Source organism: Lactuca virosa, chromosome 5 (assembly GCF_052849685.1).
Source record: "Lactuca virosa cultivar CGN04683 chromosome 5, Lactuca_virosa_CGN04683_v6, whole genome shotgun sequence".
Classification (NCBI taxonomy): Eukaryota; Viridiplantae; Streptophyta; class Magnoliopsida; order Asterales; family Asteraceae; genus Lactuca; species Lactuca virosa.
Genome location: NC_136430.1, coordinates 106,130,218 through 106,143,526, shown reverse-complemented (window position 1 = coordinate 106,143,526; position 13,309 = coordinate 106,130,218).

Genomic DNA, 13,309 nt, shown 5'->3' with positions numbered 1-13,309 from the left:
CACAAACACCCTGCCACGTCCTATGCCTCCCTGACTCCTTAACTTTGGACATTCTTTCTTGATATGTCCAACCTCCCCACACTCGTAGCATTTTCTTCCTTCACCACGGCCTGTCCCATTATTGGTTTGTTGATCGACTGTTGCAGGTGTTGTGCTCCTGCAGTAACTAGCAGTATGCCCCATTTTCTTGCACTTCATGCAGACAGAACAGTCACCTGGATGATGATGGTTGCACTGATTGCACCATGAAGATTTTGGTTGTGTAGGTACTGCTGTTGTGGCTGGATAATTAGTTACCACTTCTTTTCTTTTCTCAGATGATTGTTTGGGATTCTTCCTATTAAACTTGCGCTTGTTTGTTCTAGATTTGGGAGACTCAGCCTTTGAGACCACTTCTGTTCCTTGGATCTCTGTGAGGGTTAGCTGATGACCTATCCTCTTGGTGCTGTCATAAGTCGTAGGCTTTGATGCGATCACCATGCCTTTAATTTGCGATGCTAAACCCCAGATATATCGCTCAATCTTTTTATATTCAGGGGTTACAAGTTCTGGACACATTACAGCAAGATCATTAAATCTAGCGGTATAAGCTTTTATCTCTGAACCCTTCATGGTTAGGGTCCACAGTTCTTGTTCCAGTTTATGTATCTCCTCCCTAGGACAATACTCCTCTACTAGCATCATTTTTAGCTCCTCCCATTTCATGGAATTTGCAGTATCAATTCCCATGGTATTCACATGGTTGTTCCACCAGGTGAGTACTGCATCAGCGAAAGTACATGCTGCAAATCGTACATTACAATCATCTGGATAGAAGCTTATTTGAAAGACGGACTCTGTCTTTTCAATCCACCTCATCAAATTAACTACCCCTTCATTTCCATGAAAGCTTTTTGGCCTGCAATTCATAAAATCTTTGTAGGTACATGTTCTAGTGGTCCCTACATGGCCTTCATTTCTAACTCCATCTCTTGTGACATTAGATAGAGCCGCAGCAATTCTTTGAGCTATGATTTCTTCAAGTTGTATTGTACTTATTGAGGGGTTTATTTCTGGTGGTGGTTGCGGTTGTTGTTGTTGTGGTGCTGATGGTCAGTTAGGGTTTAGCCGATTACTCCTTCTAGGCATTTTGTTTTAGTTCCTATTATAAATAATAAGAATTTTATGAGTTTTGTTAATCATTTAATACATGAGTACTAAATACTCCAGTTATTATTCACAGTGTAAAACGTAATAGACAACACAATGATTAATGTAACATATGCTTCATATTATTACCAGTGGTTACATCAGTTTATTTAGGTTATAAGAGAAAAGTTTCTATAAACATTGCAAAATTTGCAAGGTTTTCTACATCCTTGCTATAAACTTTCCTCTTTTCGCCTTAACTAGTCTGATTTTCTCTATTTACATAACCACTAGTTGGAGCTTATCTACCAGAAACCTAAGTGATGACCCAGCACGTCAGTGACATTAACCACTTGCTCTTCAAGTGCTTGAGTTCTCTGCTCAACACTTCCCGTGCGTTCTTCATTTCTTGAGGTTTGATTGTAGAGCTCTAACTCTGCAATCCTAGCATCGTGAGTAATCATGTCATTATAAGCAAAATTTATACGATGATGGACATCCATCACCGATTCCTGATCTCGTGTCCTTTGTCCTTCTAGCCTTCGCACTCTTCCAGAGAGATGAGTAGCCCTCCCTTCGACAATTTCCATTTTGTCTTCAATTTTGACACTTTTCTCAAACAATTGGGATAAAGTGTTATCTTCAGAAGAATGTGGGAGATGTGGTCGAGATGATTGACCAGTCTCATACATCTGGGCAGCTCTTTCTTCTGCCACCCACCTATTAACGGTTTGTACGATCCGTGCAGGTTCATCTTGAACTCTATGACTTCCTGAAGATGTCGCCTTCTGACTTTTCTTAATCTTTGGCCATATCGGTATGGATTTACGTGTCGTGCGTTTCATTTTTACTCCTCCTGGAACTTTACGGTAAAGAGAGTTCAGTGGTGGTAAAGATGATGCCACCGACTTTGTCTCCTCCATGGATTCACTTCCTTCCATTGGTTGACTCTCTTCCCATTCGTTGGAGGGTAAAGGTGCTCCATCGTCAGAAGGTATTGGATGAAAGGTGGTTGGATTTATAGGTTAGTAAGTATTGCCTACCATCATGGGGAATGAAACTTCCTCTTCTTCATCCGTATCCTCGATGATTATCCATTCTCGTGAATGTGCCATGTCGAATTCCTATACGTTTTGGATCACCAAGAGTTTTAGTCTATCAAATATTACTCCCAAATTAAATAGTGCATATGTTCTGATCATAATAAAATGTAGTTGCGCACCTACACCTAGTTGTGATAGGATATATGTACATATAAACTTTAGTTGGAATATTTGATCTAAATCCTTGAGATCAAAAACATTCAGGGTATTAAGGTGTATTCTCACCGCGGGTCTGAGTCTTTACATATGACTCTATATTCTTATTTGTTATATTCATGCTTTAACTATTGTTTGTTACTTCAGGTCTATCTGATAAGGCTCCGGCCAGTCAGGACAGTCGAAAGGGCAGGATCATTTTAGCATATAGCCGTTCTGAAATCCAGCAACCCAAATCGACATGTATATCCTTGTCACCGCTCCCGTAAGTAGTCCTTCAGTAGAATAATTAATAATACTTTTTATTTATAGGTTAAGGGATATACCTAAACCTAATAGAGTAAGCCCTAAACTATAGACGTGCTTTCCTAAGAAAATACTAGTTCACTATAGTTAATAGCTCTGATACCAATTTTTGTCACACCCCCAGCCATCGGCGGAAACACCGGGTAGTGTAATGTTATTCTTTGTATCACAGTTATATAACATACATTGAACAGTACTAAAGAAAATACATACCTTTATTGATAACTGAAAGTTACATAACTGTTTTTCTAGAACCTATTACATATTATCCGACTATGGCATACTTCTTAATGAACAGAAAGGTAATAGTAAAACTTCTTATGTTCGAATACATACCAGCTTTTCAAGTTCCTGAAAACACATGCATTTTAAAATACGTCAACATAAAGTTGGTGAGTCCACAGGTTTTGACTCCATAAAATAATACATTTTCCACATTCAAAAGTATAGTTTTTGTAAGTATCATTTTGACTCTCCATCATTTAGTATGTATATTAGGTATAATAGTTTACTTATCAATTAAGTGTTATACCTAAACATTCCTTAATCCTAAGGTATAAGTAGGGGAAACTTATACTTAACATTACTACTTGTATACGACAAAGTATAATGTTTCTAACAATTTGCTACCATGAGCCTGTAACCGCTGCTATGACATAATACCTCTGATAGAACACACTCATGATTTACCATGAGAAAAAAACACACTCATTATTTACCATGAGAAACAACACCGTACGCTTCATCGACGCCGGAACAATAACAAATAAAATGATAGTTCATCACTTGCTTTTGGTTGACTGTAGCTAACAGTCACAAGTGGGGTGGTCAACCCGTATACTATTTATACACGACTTCCTCACTCACACGGGATTAACGGTTACAGTTCAGAGGATTTCCACTAAGATCCCCAATCTTAGTTGATGAATACAATTACTCATGTAGACTTTGACGGCTTCCTATAGCTCTAACAACAAAAGCATCTTTATGTCTAAAGCCCTAAGTTACTAGACTATGCTTTTAAACATTACTCCTAACTTCATAATATTTAGGCAATATAACAGCTATATCTTGAAGTAAAACCAGGTTTTATCTTGACCTAAAACCAATAATAACAACATATAACCTTCCTAGTTTTATCTTGACATAAAACTATCAATAACAATACCAAGTTTTATCTTAACATAAAACGTATAACATATCCAGTTTTATCTTGACATAAAACTATTAATAGCAACATACTTTATAACTTAACATATAAATCTTCCGAATATAACTTCAGAACTATATCGCACACAACATATATATAGAATCTTAAATATATCTCAAGATCTACATTAGTAAATTAACATACTGATAAGTTGATAATAGTTGTATATATTCAAAATATTATATTTAGAACAACTATACCCCGACTATTATAACTATATACTATCATATAGACATAATAATAACATATATATAATATCTTGCATTCGTTTTCCCCTGAAATATTAGAAAGTGGGGCCGTGAAACTCACCCTAGTAGCGTGATTTTATGTTATCTAAGCAAAAACGGTCAGCGTACGAGGTCGTCGGGACTCGGGATGCAAAATGGCCTCCAAAAACGAGATAGAGAGAAGATTTTAGGTGTGAGAAGTGTTAAGGTCGAATTTGCTATTTATAGGCTGATTTTTGGCCATTCACGACATGAACCAAGCATGCTCACATCGTGAGCTCGATCCTGCTCACTTCGTAGACCCGCCATTTGGTCCCTAGCTTCGGATGGTGTCCCTTTGACTCCTCACGACGTGAATCAATCCTTGCTCACGTCGTGAACTTTTGGTTTATCACTTCGTAGACTTGCCATGTGCCTACTAGCTCCGAAATCTGGCCTTATGACTCCTCACCTCGTGAACATTTATGTTCAGCTTGTGAGTTCAGTCAGATTAGGGTTTCTGACAGCTGAATCTTCGAAAGGTCGTAACTTTCACATACGAACTCCGTTTTTGACGTTCTTTATATCCACGCGTAGGTATTTATGAGTACTACAACTCTCTTTTAGACTTAAATAGCTAATTCTAAGTCTATTTTAAATTCCTCTTATTATAGAGATTTATAGTGTTCGGTTTATCATAACTTCTTCATGCGAAGTCAGATTCAAACATTCTCTATATTTTTGAGATCGTATGGACGTATACTTTGAGTTGTATTATAAAGAAGATTCATATTTGTATTAGAATTTATCATGAACTATATAACACACTTACCACATTACTAGGTTAACATAATCACATTACATGATTGGCATAATCACTTGTGATTGTCTATTGACCTATTTTGACTAGTGTTACAACTTGTTCAACTCCCGGTAATCAATGCACATCCGGTGTGAACCATCCTTTTTCTTGACAAAAAGGATCGGCTCTCCCCAAGGGGAACTACTCTGTCTAATAAACCCCTTCCCCAGCAGCTCCTGAAGCTGCGAGGATAATTCCTGCATCTCCGGCGGCGCAAGGCGTTAAGGCGCCTTGGCGATAGGCGCTGCCCTCGGAACTAAATCGATACGAAACTTTACCTGCCTCTCGGGAGGCACACCCGGCAGCTCTTCGGGAAAAACATCTGGGAACTCACGCACTATCGGCACATCATCAACAGAACTAGGCCTCTCCGCTGCTACTCGTGTGTCCATCACGTAGGCCACAAACCCACTACAGCCTTACTGCAGACTCTGCCTTGCTCTAGCAGCCGAACAGAATGCTGACCCTGAACAGGTACCCTCGCCGTACACCGTAAGAACTCCCCCACTAGGGTCTCGTATCGTCACCAACTGTCGCTCGCAGTCTATAACAGCCCCAAAACGGCTTAACCAATCCATGCCCACTATGACACACACATCCCCCATTGCAATTGGGACCAGATCTATGTGGAACTCAACACCGAAGATCTCGAGTACACAACCTCGAATCACATCTGTAGCATACACCGCTCGTTCGTCAGCTATGGAAACCCGTAGCGGTCGACTCAATGCCTCCCGCTGGATACTGATGTGCTGACTAAACGCTAAATACACAAATGACCGACTCGCACCCGAGTCGAATAACACCAAAGCAGGTACAGAACTTACAAGAAAAGTACCTACGCATATCATAATATAAGCACAAGATCTCATAACTCAGCATAAATAAATGAAAGAATACATACCAGCCACGACATCGGGCGCTGCACGGACCTCCTCCGCTGTCAACTGGAAGGCTCTCCTGCGAGCCTTCGGTGCCTCGGCCTTCACCGGCCGAACCTCGGTAGCTCGCACGGCGGCAGGGGCCGATCCCTGCTGTGCTCCCTATGCTGTCCCCCACAGCTGCGGACACTCGGCCTTCCGGTGGCCCGTCTGGTTGCAATGAAAGCAAACCATGAATCCCTTGGGGAAATCCTTGGCTATATGCCCCTCCTTGCCACATTTGTATCAAGCACCCGATCGACAAACCCCATCATGTCCCTTGCCGTACTTCCCACAAGTGCGGCCCTTCTGGCTTCCAGATCTCGAATCGGCGGGCTTTGCCCGCTTGGCTGCCGGCTGAGACTGCGCCGACCGCCGATCCATCCCCTGAGACTCGGCCTCCTCCCTGGCCTGAGTCTCCAACTCAATCTCCCTCTTCCAGGCATTTGCCTGAAGCTCAGCAAATGTCCGGTAAGTCGAGTTCGATACGAACTCCCGAATATCCCTTCTCAAAATGCCCAAATACCGGCTCATGCGTGCCTGCTCGATAGACACCTGCTCGGGGCAGAACATTGCCCTCTCATGAAACTTCCTGGTAACCACAGTAACAGAATCAGTACCCTGCTTGAGGGTCAAGAACTCATGAACCAACCGTTCCCTCTCCACTGGGGGAACATACTCGTCTCTGAACATGGTGGTGAACCTCTCCCAGGTCACCTCTGAAATCTCTGCAAGAGTGAAGCTCGCCGTCACAAAAATTCCACCAGTCCTTCGCTCCCAAGCGAAGCTAGTTCAGCGCGAACCGTACCCTCAGATACTCCGGACATGAACACGTGTAGAAGCATCCCTCGATATCTGAAATCCATCTCATCGCAGCGATCGGATCATGTGTCCCATCAAAATCCGGTGGCTTCGTGTTGTTGAACTCCCGAAACAACAACGAGTCACCTCCCTGTGGCCTGGCAGCAGCCACAGCTGCAGTAGCTGCAGCAGCCGCAGCCTCAGTCACTGCTGCATACCGCTCATCAAAAGTCTCAATCAATGTAGTCTTGATAGACCCAAACATCTCCGGAATCTCCGCTCGAATCGCCGCTGCCACCTCATCGTGGATCATCTGACGAAGCTCCTCGTCACTCCCGCCGCTCGGCCCAGGTCTGTGGCGTGTCCCAACTATGATGTCTCTGAAATACAACATAATAATATCAGAGACTCGCTCGAGCATACCCGCACTCGATAACTCGACCCTACTTGTTCCTTAGTACCCAAAGGATTCTTACTTAGAGTGCGCACTGCTCCGGTGTCTTCAGTAGTACGGGCCCTATACTACCGTCCACACCACATCAGTATTCACCCTAAGTCCTCCTCCTTGGATCCCAGATCACAAGCACCGTACATCTCGCTGGCATAGGCTACCCTTCGATAGACCTCTCATAAGCTCCTCACTGCTACCTACTCACTCTCAAGCATCACATAGCCTACTCTAGTCCTAATATGAATACTTAGCCTACTCTAGCATGCATATCATAACATATCTCATAACACATAATATAAGGGTATTTTGGGAAATCACCGTTCGGGCGCTGGCTGATCGTACACACTGCTCCTTTCTACTTTTCTCAAAATCTTTTACTCTGTCAGAAAAATTGTTCCTTTTTATGAGAAACTTTCTGAAATCCTCAGTTTGAGTTCAAATACGCTAGAAGGTGCATCCGAATCCCTCAAACCAAGGCTCTGATACCAACTTGTAACAACGTAAATTTTCAAAACCAATTTTTCATTTTTAAATTATATTTTCAATCATCAAAACAATATCAAACAACTGTGTCCAATGTTATCATAACAAACAAATCCCAGAATCTCAAAACATAATCTCTATGAGTGTGTACGGATCATGCCGGCGCCTTCCCGCGATCCTCGCTAGTACCTGAAACACATAACACAACAACTGTAAGCATAAATGCTTAGTGAGTTCCCCAAAATACCATATACAACACATACGCCTTTCCAGGTCATAACTCTATAGGATCTTCCGATCCAAGTGTCTCAAGGGACTTCCGTCCCGAATTCCGGTAGACCTTCCGGTCCTACCCGTATCGACCTTCCGGTCCGTAACCTCCTGACCTTCCGGTCCATGTCATACATAACATACATAACACATACATATAACATAACAACATATAGCACATACATCTCATAGCATACAAGACCTTTCGGTCACACATAGGTACCACTCTAGGTAGAGTATAGTGAGAAGACTCACGTCGACTATCTCGGATAATCTCGCACACGTATACTGATCTAGCCTCCGCCTAAACACATAAACAATTATCTCGAATCAATAACGGCTTTATAGGCTAGACTAGTCTCTTCCATATCCTCTAAGAAGGATAAAAGACCATTTTACCCTTCAATGGTCCACAAGTCCAATTGTTGACCAAACCCTAAAAGTCAACAAAATTCAACGGTCAAACTTTGACCAGACACGTCGAGTGCACTCGTGTGACTCCGCGAGTCCATGCATGTCCTCTTCGCCCCTGGTCCTCACTCGACTCACTGAGTCAACCCTACACTCAACGGGTCATCACCGGTCGCGAATCGCGGGGCAACCCGACTCGACTCGTCGAGTCCCTTATGGGCTCGGCGAGTTCCTCCCATGACAACACTCATCTGACCTCTTGAGGTCAGATCTGCTTCTCTAACCTGTAGATCTAACTTCCCAATGACCAATAAACACGAAAAGGTCGAATCTTGCTACACATACAATGCTCCCAAGGCTTATTTCGGTGAAATCCCTTCTAACATGTCAACCTATGTCCGTTTCCTCCATAGAACCACAAAAAGCAGCATGGTTCAGGCTCTCTGGACCTCAGAAGGTCCAGATCTAGAGTTTAGCACTCAATGGGACACTATACACAACTAAACAAGCCATAAAAGGGTATAGAAAACCCTAAATTCAATGCCCTTAAGTAAAACAGAAGGATAGGATCAAATAGCTACCTCAAACTTGAAGATCCAAGCCGAAAACCCACTGAAATGCAATCCTCTTGACCTCCCCTTGCTGGAAACACTTTCTCCTTTGCAAAATCACACCAAAAATGATCAAAAGGCTCAAACTCTCTCACAACTCGCTCACAATCGCTAGGGTATTTCTCTCTGGACTGGTAGCCACAAATGGAGGCCATAAAGGCCTTTATATAGGGCTCAGGCCCTGAGATTTAGGATTTCACTGTACAGCGCGGACTCGCCGAGTCCACGCATCGACTCGTCGAGTCCCTCATTAATCCAGACAAGAATTCGGGATCCTACTCGGCGAGTCTGAGCGCCTACTCGTCGAGTCCCTCCATAAAACTCAAGATAAATACTTAAAATAGGATACCTGGGAATCCGGATGTTACAAACAATATCAATTCCTCCTTGTAATTGACTTCTGAAAGCTTAGTGTCACAAGTGTCACACCTCTAATGGCTCACAAACACCAAGAGCAAGAGGATGAATTAGGAGAAGAGAAGGAGGCACCAAAAATCGTCCAAGAACCCTTAGGAATTTCTTCCACGTGTTTTTGGGGCCTTAGGGGTTCCTTTAATAGTGAGGCTATTAGGGTTTTGAACTAGGAAACCCTAATCTTACTGCTTAGGCCCTAAGCAGCCCATGGACTCCCTCCTTAGAGGCCTTGGACGAATTCTAATGGGTTTCCCCATAGATTTCGTCCACTCCAACTTATATGGAGTCCATTCGCCCAATATTCAACTATCACACAATTGACAGTTCTAGGCCCCTTTATTTAATTAATGTCTTTTAGCCACAAAATTAATTCTTATTAATTCTTGACTAATATTAATCAAACAATATGATTTATCCTTTAATATATTATTCATATAATATATTAATAAATCATAATTAATCTCTTTCTCCACAAATCCTCCTATCAAGTTGCTTTGGTGAAGGCAACCCAAAAGGACCATGCTCGCAATCGGGTCAAGTACATACCAAAATAGTTTTGGGCTTAGACACCTAATCCAACACTCTTTAATGATGGGAGTCAGCTACTAAGTGAATATGACGATATTCAGAAGGTGGATGGCTGGCATCATGAGGAGTTCTTTAGCAACTGATGGCAGGGCAAGGTTGGGAACCTAGGAATTAGTGGGGCGGTTCGGTGAGGTTGGGAACCTAGGGGGACCCTGGAGTTGGTTTGGTGGGTATTGTGTTGCTGTTTGGCAGACATTTAGTACATCATGGAAGTAGGTGGCTTAGAGGATTCGGGATGATTCCGGAGGAAAGTATGGATAGGTGTGGAAGGTAGTATTAGGCCCGTACTACTAAAAGCACAAGATTCATACTCGAATCGGGGAAAGTCTTGGAGAATCTAAGAAGCCTGGGAATGAGAATTCTTGGTTATGATTGGACCGTGGGGATAGCTGTTGAGCAGAATGCGGATGAACATGCAAGGGGAAGGACCAGGTTTTGGTCCCGACTCCGGTGGAGAGCCAGTTACCAGAAGGATTTCCAGGATTTTGAGTTCGCCTTGGATATCTTGTATCAGGCGGCAAGGATTGATTGTGCGATCTATTGCACTTTCAGGATTAGAGACTATGTCTTGCGGGTGGTTTGTAGCCCGGTTTAGGGCAGAGATTGCTTCAGCTATTGCACTTCAGCCATTAACGATTGAGCTGCTGAGTATGTCAGGGTGCGAGACCCTGGATGATATGATGTCTAGAGTCAAGAGTTCGGGTCAGCTTTTGAGAGGTCAGCAGGGCCGGATTCAGTGCAGTACTTGCGGGAAACCGCACGAGTGTTTTCATTTCAAGGGTTTTAGTAAGTGAATCTCTAGGTTGTTTCCCTGCTTGTGATTATATTGTACCTTCCAATAAGGTCATATGTCATTTGCATACCGTGAGTTACGGGGTGGTTAGTGAAAGGTTGTTTCCCTCTTTGCTGGTTTGGAGCATTTAATGTTATCTAAGTCTATGGTCGAGATCGATTCAGAGACGTGATACCGAAGGTCTATGGTCAGGATTGGTAACTTAGCTATTGTGCTCGACTCGGATTTTGGAGGCGCCAGGGGAAGTGGTCTACTGCAGAGACTTTGGTGTGGACATCGGTTAATTGGACTTCAAGATATAGGTGGTACATTATTTCAAGGTGTCTGAGATTATTAGTCTCGCTGGGATTCGGGTGGCGTTTGTCTGATCTTTAGGAGTTATGTGGTCTTTGGGGTTTGGGCCAATAATACAACACTTGCACGGGTAAGAAACAGGTTGTCAGCAGTTGGTTATTAGAGAGTAAAAAGGATCGGGAATCCTTCAAATCTCATATATTATGAAGACTTGGTCGAATCTAAGTGGGGGAGAATCACGCAGGTATTCGGGATAGGGACAGGTATGAGACCGGGATGGCTTTCTCGTCCTCATCGAGGAAAATGGCGGCCCAAGTGGCTATTTGATTTGAGGGTTGTGTGAGTTTAGATTTCGGTAAAACTTCCCAGCGTATGAACTGTGTCTTCTTTGGGGCTTGATAGCAGAAATTGGGGAAGCGGATTGGGGCTCCAGTCATGAATTGAGTTGAGTTCGGGTGTTCGGTTGAGTGTGTGATCAACTCTGTATGCATTTCAAATCAATAGATTAGAGGTAAGGTATTGGGCTACAGGTGTGTTAGGATGAGGGTGTTGTAAGACTATAGGGGAGTCGTAGCATTCACTAATGGTTAGTTGGCATGGAAGTGTTGTAAGACTATGGGGGAGCCGTAGCATTCACTAATGGTCAGTTGGTATGGAAGTGTTGTAAGACTACGGGGGAGGCGTAGCATTCACTAATGGTTAGTTATGATGAAAGTGTTGTAAGACTACGGGGGAGTCGTAGCATTCACTCATGGTCAGTAGGGTGAAAGTGTTGTAAGACTACGGGGGAGTTGTAGCATTCACTAGTAGTCAGATAGTGTGGAAAGTGTTGTAAGATTACGGGGGAGTCGTAGCATTCACAACGGCCAGATAGTGTGGGAGATACAGACAGGCCGCAGGGTAGCTGTGGCATTCACAGATTCGTCGGATGACTTAGGCCAGTGTAGGCCAGTCCGCAAGGTTGTGAGTAGGTTACAATATAATTGGAATCAGGGGACGGTAGGTCGAAGGAGACCGGTTGTGATGTAAGACTACAGTTATTCTAGTAGCATTCACATTTTCGCGTCGGATTCAGTGGCGACAGATTGTTAGCCTATCATGATCGGATGGGTCGAATGGATTGAAGGAGCCATGAGTGGCTATATAGATAGTGCAGTTATCGTTAGACGATGTATCCTTCGGAGGTCACATGGGACTGCTACGTGTGTTTTGGCCCAGCAATCGGTTATGTGTCCGATGTTTTGAGTAGTTGACAGATAAGGTGAGATTAGAGAGGTCTCGGCTGCTTCCAAAAAGCAACAAATGGTAGCAAGAAGGGTCGAAGTGGGTTCAGTGACTTGGGGATCCGTGTGTTGAGTTGCTGTCAGTCAAGGCATGTACTAGTTGGTTAGGGTCGGACTAAATAATGTCATAATTTGAATAGCTAGTTGGGAGATAAGTGCAGTGAATTTGGCAACGATAAGTACAAGGAATTCATTTCATATTCAGGTTTTAAAACCCTGCGGGGTTGGTTTTGGTTGCCATGGAGAGGCTATGGTATGCTCGGGACTGTGGCCATGTTGCTCAAGTTATTTGGCGTGTGAGGAGTGGTAAGGAATGATTTCGAGGACGAAATCTATTTTAAGTGGGGGAGAGTTGTAACATCCTGATTGAAATAGAGTAATTAAATAATAAACCCGGAACCCCAAGATGTAAATTTATAATTTATATTATTTTATAATGGCCCTAAAATCAATAATATTTAGTGGGGTGTTGGTTTTGGGAGCCGAATGTTATAAATTGGTTTATGCGGGGGTTAAAAGGGTAATTTCGGGACTTATTTCGTAAGGATTTTAGAAGGCAGGGTGTAATTGGTAACTTTTGGACTTAAAATGAAAAGAATTGTGGGAGCAGGGGTATAAAGAGTAAATTTTAGAGCCACTTTGTAAATATTTCTTAGGGCAGGGGCTGTTAGGTAAGCTTTGGATTTAAGTTGTTAAAGGTTTGTGAAGGAGGGACCGATTTTTTAAAAAGGAGAGAAGTTCATTATGGAGTTGGGTTTAAGACATCAGTTCCCGCTTCCCCTAGTGGCATTTTCAAAACCCTAAACCTAGCACATCCCTTCCCAGTCACGACCATCTTCTTCATGCCTTCCCAGCCGCCATCTCCACGCCATAGCGTGAACCATCGCTGTTCCGGTCACCAGCGAACTTGAGGACGCAAACCACCGGGCCGATACCACCGTAACAGCTGCCAACGATAACAGGTTTTGCTGAAGACCAAAATCGGGGGCTATTTCATCATCTTCTTCTCCGATCGAAGC